The sequence below is a fragment of the Macaca fascicularis genome, chromosome 13 (assembly GCF_037993035.2).
Source record: "Macaca fascicularis isolate 582-1 chromosome 13, T2T-MFA8v1.1".
NCBI lineage: Eukaryota > Metazoa > Chordata > Mammalia > Primates > Cercopithecidae > Macaca > Macaca fascicularis.
In genome coordinates, this window is record NC_088387.1 from 3613280 (window position 1) to 3622810 (window position 9531).

The 9531-nt window shown below is 43.1% G+C and overlaps 1 non-coding gene across 29 annotated transcripts in view; it reads right to left on the bottom strand.

Annotated features, from left to right (window-relative positions):
* Positions 1 to 9512, bottom strand: part of TSGA10 (testis-specific gene 10 protein) — a 150494-nt gene extending 140982 nt beyond the window's left edge. For 10 of the 29 annotated variants that reach the window (XR_012421914.1, XR_006691537.3, XR_012421913.1 and 7 more), the window contains exon 1: positions 8981 to 9101. This is a non-coding gene — a transcript (testis-specific gene 10 protein). The other 19 variants (XR_010580303.2, XR_012421915.1, XR_012421912.1 and 16 more) reach the window with 3 other exon arrangements.
* Between the last annotated feature and the right edge of the window lie 19 nt (positions 9513 to 9531).

The window sequence follows — 9531 nt, forward strand, 5'->3', positions numbered from 1 at the left end:
ATTTTCACATCGATGGTCATCAGAAATATTGGCCTGAAACGTTTTGTTGTTGTTTCCCTGCCAGGTTTTGGCATCAGGATGATGCTGGATACATAAAATGAGTTAGGGAGGATTCTCCCTTTTTCTATTGTATGGAATAGTTTCAGAAGGAATGGTACCAGTTCCTCTTTGTACCTCTGGTAGAATTCGGCTGTGAACCCATCTAATCCTGGGTTTTTTTTTTTTTTTTTTGGTTGCTAGGCTATTAATTACTGCCTCAATTTCAGAACTTGTCATTCGTCTATTCAGGGATTTGACTTCTTCCTGGTTTAGTCCTGGGAGGGTATATGTGTCTAGGAATTTATCAATTTCTTCTAGATTTTCTAGTTTATTTGCAGATAGGTGTTTATAGTATCCTCTGACGGTAGTTTGTATTTCTGTGGGATCAGTGGTGGTACCTCCTGTATCATTTTTTTATTGTCTATTTGATTCTTCTCTCTTTTCTTATTAGTCTAGCTAGCAGTCTATCAATTTTGTTGATCTTTTCAAAAAAGCAGCTCCTGGATTCATTGATTTTTTTGAAGGGCTTTTCGTGTCTCTATCTCCTTCAGTTCTGCTCTAATCTTAGTTACTTCTTATCTTCTGCTAGCTTTTGAATTTGTTTGCTCTTGCTTCTCTAGTTCTTTTAATTGTGATGTTAGGATGTTGATTTTAGATCATTCCTGCTTTCTCCTGTGGGCATGTAGTGCTATAAATTTCCCTTTACACACTGCTTTAGCTGTGTCCCAGAGATTCTGGTGTGTTGTGTCTTTGTTCTCATTGGTTTCAAAGAACTTAATTCTGCCTTAGTTTCATTATGTACCCAGTAGTCATTCAGGAGCAGTTTCCACTTAGTTGGGTGGTTTTGAGTGAGTTTCTTAATCCTGAGTTCTAATTTGATTGCACTGTAGTCTGAGAATGTTATCATTTCCATTCTTTTGCATTTGCTGGGGAGTGTTTTATTTCAATTATGTGGTCAATTTTAGAATAAGTGTGATGTCTTGCTGAGAAGAATGTATATTCTGTTGAGTTGGGGTGGAGAGTTCTGTAGATGTCTATTATGTCCACTTGGTCCAGTGCTGAGTTCAAGTCCTGAATATCCTTGTTAATTTTCTGTTTCATTGATCTAATATTGACAGTGGGGTGTTAAAGTCTCCCACTATTATTGTGTAGGAGTCTAAGTCTCTTTGTAGGTCTCTAAGGACTTGCTTTATGAATCTAGGTGCCCTGTATTGGGTGCACATATATTTAGGTTAGCTCTTCTTGTTGCATTGATCCCTTAACCATTATGTAATGCCCTTCTTTGTCTTCTTTGATCTTCGTTGGTTTAAAGTCTGTTTTATCAGAGACTAGGATTGCAACCCCTGCTTTGTTTGCTTTCCATTTGCTTGGTAAATCCTCCTCCATACCTTTATTTCGAGCCTATGTATGTCTTTGCATGTGAGATGGGTCTCCTGAATACAACACAACAATAGTCTTGACTTTTCATCCAATTTGCCAGTCTGTGCCTTTTAATTGGGTCATTTAGCTCATTTACATTTAAGGTTAATATTGTTATATTTGAATTTGATCCTGTCATTATGATGCTAGCTGGTTATTTTGCGTGTTGATGCAGTTTCTTCACAGTGTTGACGGTCTTTACAATTTGGTATGTTTTTGCAATGGCTGGTACCTATTTTTCATTTCCATGTTTAGTGCTTCCTTCAGGAGATCTTGTAAGCCAGATCTGGTGGTGACAAAATCTCTCAGCATTTGCTTGTCTGTAAAAGATTTTATGTCTCCTTTGTTTATGAAGCTGAGTTTAGCTGGATATGAAATTCTGGGTTGAAAATTCTTTTATTTAAGAATGTTGAATACTGACCCCACTCTCTTCTGGCTTATAGGGTTTCTGCAGAGAGATCCACTGTTAGTCTGATGGGCTTCCCTTTGTGGGTAACCCAACCTTTCTCTCTGCCTGCCCTTAACATTTTCTTTTTCATTTCAACCTTGGTGAATCTGATGATTATGTGTCTTGGGGTTGCTCTGCTTGAGGAGTATCTTTGTGGTGTTCTCTGTATTTCCTGAACTTGAATGTTGGCCTGCCTTGCTAGGTTGGGGAAGCTCTCCTTGATAATATCCTGAAGAGTGTTTTCCAACTTGATTCCATTCTCCCTGTCACTTTCAGGCTACACCAATCAAATGCAGGTTTGGTCTTTTCACTTAATCCTATAGTTCTTGGAGGCTTTGTTCGTTTCTTTTCATCCTTTTTTCTCTAATCTTGTCTTCACGCTTTATTTCATTAAGTTGATCTTCAATCTCATAGCCTTTCTTCTACTTGATCGATTTGGCTATTGATACTTGCATATGCTTCACCAAGTTCTCATGCTGTGTTTTTTGGCTCCATCAGGTGTTCTTCTCTAAACTGGTTATTCTAGTTAGCAATTCCTCTAACCTTTTTAAAAGGTTCTTAGCTTCTTTGCACTGGATTAGAACATGCTCCTTTGGTTCAGAGGAGTTTGTTATTATCCACCTTCTGAAGCCTACTTCTGTCAATTCGTCAAACTCATTCTCCATCCAGTTTTGCTCCCTTCCTGGTGAGGAGTTGTAATCCTTTGGAGGAGAAGAGGCATTCTGGTTTTTGAAATTTTCAGGCTTTTTGCACCGGTTTTTCTTCATCTTCATGGATTTATCTACCTTTGGTGTTTGATGTTGGTGACCTTCAGATGGGGTTTCTGTGTGGACGTCCTTTTTGTTCATGTTGATGCTATTCTTTTCGGTTTTTAGTTTTCCTTCTAAGAGTCAGGCCCCTCTGCTGCAGGTCTGCTGGGGTTTGCTGGAGGTCCACTCCAGACCCTGTTTGCCTGAGTATCACCAGCAAATAGCAGAAGCTGCAGAACAGCAAAGAATGCTGCCTGTTCCTTCCTCTGAAAGCTTCGTCCCAGAGGGGCATCTGCCAGATGCCAGACACAGCTCTCCTGTATGAGATGTCTGTCGACCCGTGCTGGGAGATATCTCCCAGTCAGGAGGCACAGGGGTCAAGGATCCACTTGAGGCAGCAGTCTGTCCCTTAGCAGAGTTAGAGCACTCTGCTGCTCTCTTCAGAGCCAGCAGGCAGGAACATTCAAGTCTGCCGAAGCTGCACCCACAGCCACCCCTTTCCCCAGGTGCTCCGTCCCAGGGAGATGGGAGTTTTATCTATAAGCCCCTGACTGGGGCTGCTGCCTTTCTTTCAGAGATGCCCTGCCCAGAGAGGCAGAATCTAGAGAGGCAGTCTGGCCACAGCGGCTTTGCCAAGCTGCAGTGGGCTCCGCCCAGTTCGAATTTCCCACTGGCTTTGTTTACACTCAGCTGGAAATGCAGAAATCACCCGCCTTCTGCGCCTTCTGCGCTCATCTCGCTGGGAGCTGCAGACAGGGTCTGTTCCTATTCGGCCATCTTGCCAGCCGCTAAAAAATTATTTTTAATTTATTCTTTTTTATTTTTTTCAATGTGAAGTCTAAACTAAGGAAGAACTTTCATTCTCAATTAGGAAGTCACACAGCAGAGTGGTTAACAGCATGTATTTTGGCATCAGCCTGCCTACATTCATTATCCTAGTTCTGCCACATATTAGCTGCGTGACCTTGGGTGACTTGGTTACTTTGCTGACTATAGCTTCCTCATTTACAAAATAGGGATGACAATAAGAGTATCTGCATTGGCCAGGTGCAGTGGCTCACGCCTGTAATCCCAGCACTTTGGGAGGCTGAGGCGGGCAGATCACCTGAGGTCAGGAGTTCGAGACCCGCCTGGCCAACATGGTGAAACCCCACCTCTACTGAAAATACAAACCTTAGCTGGGCATGGTGGCAGGCACCTATAATCCCAGCTACTTGGGAGGCTGAGGCAGGAGAATCGCTTAAACCCAGGAGGCAGAGGTTGCAGTGAGCCGAGATTGCACCATTGCACTCCAGCTTGGGGGACAAGAGCAAGACTTTGTACCAAAAAAAAAAAAAAAGAGTATCTGCATCATAGAATTGTGTGAGGATTAAATGAATTAATACATGTTTGAACTTTAGCACTTAGAATAGTGCCTGGCACATGATAAGCACTATATACATGTTACTATTTACTATTATTACTAATTCCTCTCACTGAGTCAACTTAATTGGCTATCAAGTCCTACTGATCTTTTCACTAAAAATTATCTGTTACATTTCTTCCATCCCTATCACTGTTTTAGTTCATGCTTTCAGACTGTAGCCATCACATTTATTCACTTTATAAGTAAACTTACAAATAAGCTAGAATAAGAATGAACCAAAAACACCTTTCTGAGGATAAAAAGATGTAAAACAAATAGAACCCTACAATTTCAACCCTAAATGAATCTAGGAAAGTCCAGAACAAATAAATCAGAAATTACAGCACAGCATGATTACTGCTACATCAGAGTAATGCACATAGATGCTAAGGGAACACTGAGAAAGAAGCTACAAAAAAAGTATTTCTGACTTCTACTTCTTCAAAAAAGACTTAGGATCTACTCTCCATTCCAAAAGAACTATGAGTATATCCCTACTGGAGCACTTAATGCATTATATTACTTTTACGGGATGTCCACAGCCATGGCTACTTTAACATGTCTAAAAAAGACTTTCTTTTTTTTTTTTTTTTTTTTGGGACAGTCATGCTCTGTCACCCAGGCTGGAGTGCAGTGGCATGATCTCAGCTCACTGCAACCTCCACCTCCCAGGTTCAAGCAATTCCCTGCCTCAGCCTCCCAAGTAGCTGGGATTACAGGCGCCTGCCACCATGCCCAGCTAACTTTTGTATTTTTAGTAGAAACAGGGTTTCATCATCTTGGCCAGGCTGGTGTCGAACTCCTGACCTCATGATCCACCCACCTCGGCCTCCCAAACTGTTGGGATTACAGGCGTGAGTCACTGCACCCGACCAAGACTGTGCCTCTTTATCTAACCCCTGATCATCTTAGGGGTTAGAATTTCAACTTAAAAATTTTGCGAGGACACAGACATTCAGACTGAAGCCGCACATTAGAGGAACAGAAAGAAAAAGCTATTGGGTGAACAAAGAAGGAGTACTAGATGTACTAGATCTTTTAAGTGAAGACAAGGGCCATGTTTTTTTTTTTTTTTTTTTTTTTTGGAGACAGAGTCTCTGTCGCCAGGCTGGAGTGCAGTGGCATGATCCCGGCTCACTGCAACCTCTGACTCCCTGGTTCAAATGATTCTCCTGCCTCAGCCTCCCGAGTAGCTAGGATTACAGGCATACACCACCACGTCCAGCTAATTTTTGTATTTTTAGTAGAGCCGGGGTTTCACTATGTTGGCCAGGATGGTCTCGATCTATCGACCTTGTGATCTGCCTGCCTCAGCCTCCCAAACTGCTGAGATTACAGGCATGAGCCACAGCACCCAGCCTGGATTTTATTCTTACTTGCAGTGGGAAGCCATTGGTGTATTTTTGAGCCAGGATCATCTTATTATAATTTTCTTTTTCGTTTTTTTCCCTCTCCCTTCTCCCCTCCCACAGGATCTCATTATTTTGAAGTGATTGATTTGATTTCCGTGTGGAGAATAGGTTGTAGGGTGCAACAATAGAAGCAGAAAGACAGCAGGGAACGGTTGCAGTATTCTAGGTGGGAGATGATGGTGACTTGGACCAGGGAGGTGGTAACAAAAATATAGAGAAGTGGATGGATTTAGAATATATATTTTAAGGTAGAACCAACAACATTTGCTAATAACTTAGAAGGGATTTATTGCAGTGAGCCGAGATCATGTCACTGCACTCCAGCCTGGGGGACAGAGTGAGACTCCACGTCAAAAAAAAAAAAAAAAAGGCACAGCCTTTAGGGGATGATTAGGCCATGATGAGCTGCCAGTATATAATAGATCCCAGAGAGCTCCCTCGCCCCTTCTAACATATGAGGACACAGTCTGAAGGTACCATCTATAAACCAAAAAACACCACACATTGATTCTGCTAGCAACTTGATCTTAGAATTCCCAGTCTCCAGAACTGTAAGAATTAAATTTCTGCTGCTTATGTTATTTCATTAGAGCAACCTGAATGGACTAAGATATGTGCCAATATCATTTGACTTCAAGTCCTCTGCTCTTGCTTTTCCTCTCAGGAACACTTTCTACCCAGCCTTTCACATGGCTATCTTCTCACCCTCAGCTCCTTGGCTGAAATGTCAGAGGGCCTCCCTGACTACTTACCTAAAGCAGCCTCTCTCCCAGTCACTCTCTCAAATAAGCGATAAGCTATTTGCACTTATCACTACTTGAAATTATATCATTTATTTGCTCACTTGTTTACTACCTCCCCCTACTAGAATATAACATTCTAGAGCCCTAGGTTTTTGTCTTGTCTCTGTTATATCCCTAATGCCTTAAAAGTGCCCAGCACAAAGGTGAAACGCAATAAAACATTTTCAAAATAAGAAAATTTAATGATTCGAACAAAGCAGTTTCAATGGTGGGTGAAAACAAGTCTGAAGGGGACTAATGAATGAATAGTAAAGAAAAAAAAATGGAAAATGTAAACTTCTTTTAGGAAGCATGATTGTGAGAGGAAGAAAGGTAGAACAAAGGTGGAAGACGACCAAGGTTGTGGAAAGGTCACTACAGGAGGAGAAAAACTTGTTCCTTAATTCTCTTTACATAGGATCCTCTTTCAGAATTAAAAGCCCTGCAGCCTCTCCTCAGAAAAATGCAAATACACCTTTACAAACAATTTCAGGTGATTTAAGACTCTCTAAGGTCCTTGGACTCCAGGTGAAGAAGTCCTACAGTACAGAAACAATGAAGATTCCTAAGGCATGAGTTAATGTTAATAGATGGAGAAAGACAGCTGAGGTAATAAGAGGAAACCCAGGTAAATACGTATTGCCCTGAGACAAGAAAGAGAAAAGCAAAGACAGGTGAAGATTTAGACACTTGTAATCCCAATAATCCCCACACTTTGGGAGGCCAAGGCCGGAGGATCACTTGAGCCCAGGAATTTGAGACCAACCTGGACAACATAGTGAGTCCCTGTCTCTACAAAAAAGAAAAAAGAAATTATCCAGGCATAGTGGCATCCACCTGTGGTCCCAGCTACTTGGGAGGCTGAGATAGGAGAATCACTTGAGTCCGGGAGGTCAAGGCTGCAGTGAGTCATGATCGCACCATTGCACTCCAGCCTGGGCGACAGAGTGAGATCATGTCTCAAAACAAAAAAAAAGGTAAGTGGCATGGAAATCTGAGGAAGTTTCTGTCTAGTTGAATTTTAATTTTCCAGTGAAACAGAAGATTATATAATAAAAAGTATCATCAGTGTTGAGCAAAATATGAAGCACATAATATGTATTCAACAAATTATTTAATTTTTTGATAGAATGGAAAATACTGGACTACTTCATATGGAATTCTGAAATCTGGTTCCACAAAAGTTTACTACAGTTGAGGTGGGTTTTTCTTTTTAAAAATATTGTCTCCAAAAGCATAAACTTACAGACATTGAAGTAAGAAGGAACAGCCTCACTAACAGAAGGATGTGGAAAACCATACAAGATTTATGAATAATTTTGAGAGAGGATTTTATATAATAAGTGGATAAATATTTGGGGAAACAATCACCAAACTAAATACTGAGAGCAACAATAAAGATTAATCTTAAAAAAATGTTGACTAAAGCAGCAAGATGTAAATGAATACTCAGTACAATCCCATTTGTACGAAGTTCAAAAACAAGCCGAACTGTAATGTGCATGTTCACATACAATGATGTGAAACATTAAGGAAAATCAAGGAAGTGGCTCTTAGAAGTCAGGAGAGTGGCCATCTGTGGGGACGGAAAGAAACATGTAATCTGAAAAGGAGATAAATAATAATACTTCTAACTGCCTGTGTGTGTGGAGGACTTCAAAACCAAATCGTCCTAAACAAACTAGTCTAAGCAACTGAAAAAGCAGACAGATAAGATCTCCCAGAGAATCTCTACACCTGATTATATTCTGAGCTACAAGCAATGATTTTCCTTCAGAAGGTAAACAATACGTGAAATATTTTGGAAGCTGCCATTAAAAAAATAATGCCAAAGTTTAGGATTTAAAATTAATATTTCATTAATGTACCTTCCTAGTTATTTCCCACTAAGACTGAAGAGTTTGGCTCATTAATCAATTAAAATACAAACAAGAATCTGTCTTATTCTGGAAGCAAATTCGAATGTGACATCCTACTTCTATAACTAACCTGTTTTTTTCCTACTTACAAACCTATTGTTATTCTATTTATGTCCTTACACGTAAACAAAGTATACTTGAAATGCTGAACACCAGTACAGAGAATTTTAAACAAGGAAATCTCCTAGGATATAAGGTCCTGGAATGGAAGAAGGAAAACGTTGGGACACTGTAATCTATGCAAACCTTCCTGAAGTCGCGGGGGAAAAAAAAGTGAAAAAAAAAACATATTTCTGTGAGTTTTTAGGTATCAAGTCCATGATCACCTAGTTATCCAATTTAAGTCTCAAATAGTTTTTCAACAAAAGCCAGCTTTCCCTGCCTTTACCGTGTATAATTTTACTAAAATTATCAGATTTTCATGCAAATGCCTATGTAATCTCAGCCTTTCACCACCCCAAGTCTAGACAGAGGCTCAGAAATGAGCGATAGGGAGTCAGGTTGAACTCCCAAATCTGTGACTTCCAAATTCCTCGGCTCCACCAGAGCTTCCAGAGCGTTTCTAAACTGAACAGTCCCCCCAACAACCAAGCGGAGAGCTGCGGGAGGACGCGAAGCGGTGACCATAGGAACTGGGCTCAAACCTAACCTCCCAAGAAGCAGGGGCAACGCGTGCAGCTAAGCTTCCGGCCGGCAGCGGTGCCCGCCGCAGCCCCTCACAGCGGCTCCCGCGGCGAGCGCCCACCTCCGCCTGCCACGGCCCCGCACCCGCCACTCCCGCCCGCTTGCAGCCGCCTTCTCAGAGACCTTCTGGCCCAGCAGCAGCGCTCTCCCCACCCTGCGCATCTCCGCAGCTTCTACCTGGAGCTCCGGGTCCCTCCCCGGGCTCCTCGGCCCGCCGTCCTGCCCAGAGCTCATCCCCGCGACTGCCAGGTCTCGGCCTCCGCGGGGAATACGAGAACCGCCCAGTCTCCATCCTCCGCCCCTTTCTCCTCCCTTCCCACCCCCAAATCGTCCCGGCCCCGCCCCGGCGAATCGGAGGAAGGAGGGAGCCCGCGGGAAGGAGGCGGGGGCGGTTAGCGCCAGCCGGCGCCGCCGTGGCCCCGCCCTCACGCTCTGTACCGGAGTGGGGCTCGTCTTCCACCTCCCCGGCGCCCCAGCTTTGCTTCCGTCCCGCTCGCCCCCAGGCTCGGTGCGCACGCGTACCTGGCTCGACCTTCCCTCTCGCGGGGACTACAAGCCGTGCGCGCGCACTTACGCACGGAGCGACGCGTACGTCCACCTGCCTGCCTTACAGGGCACCTAGGAGGGACCTCTTCCTGGCCCATCCGCGCCGCGCAGGCGCACGCCCACGCAGC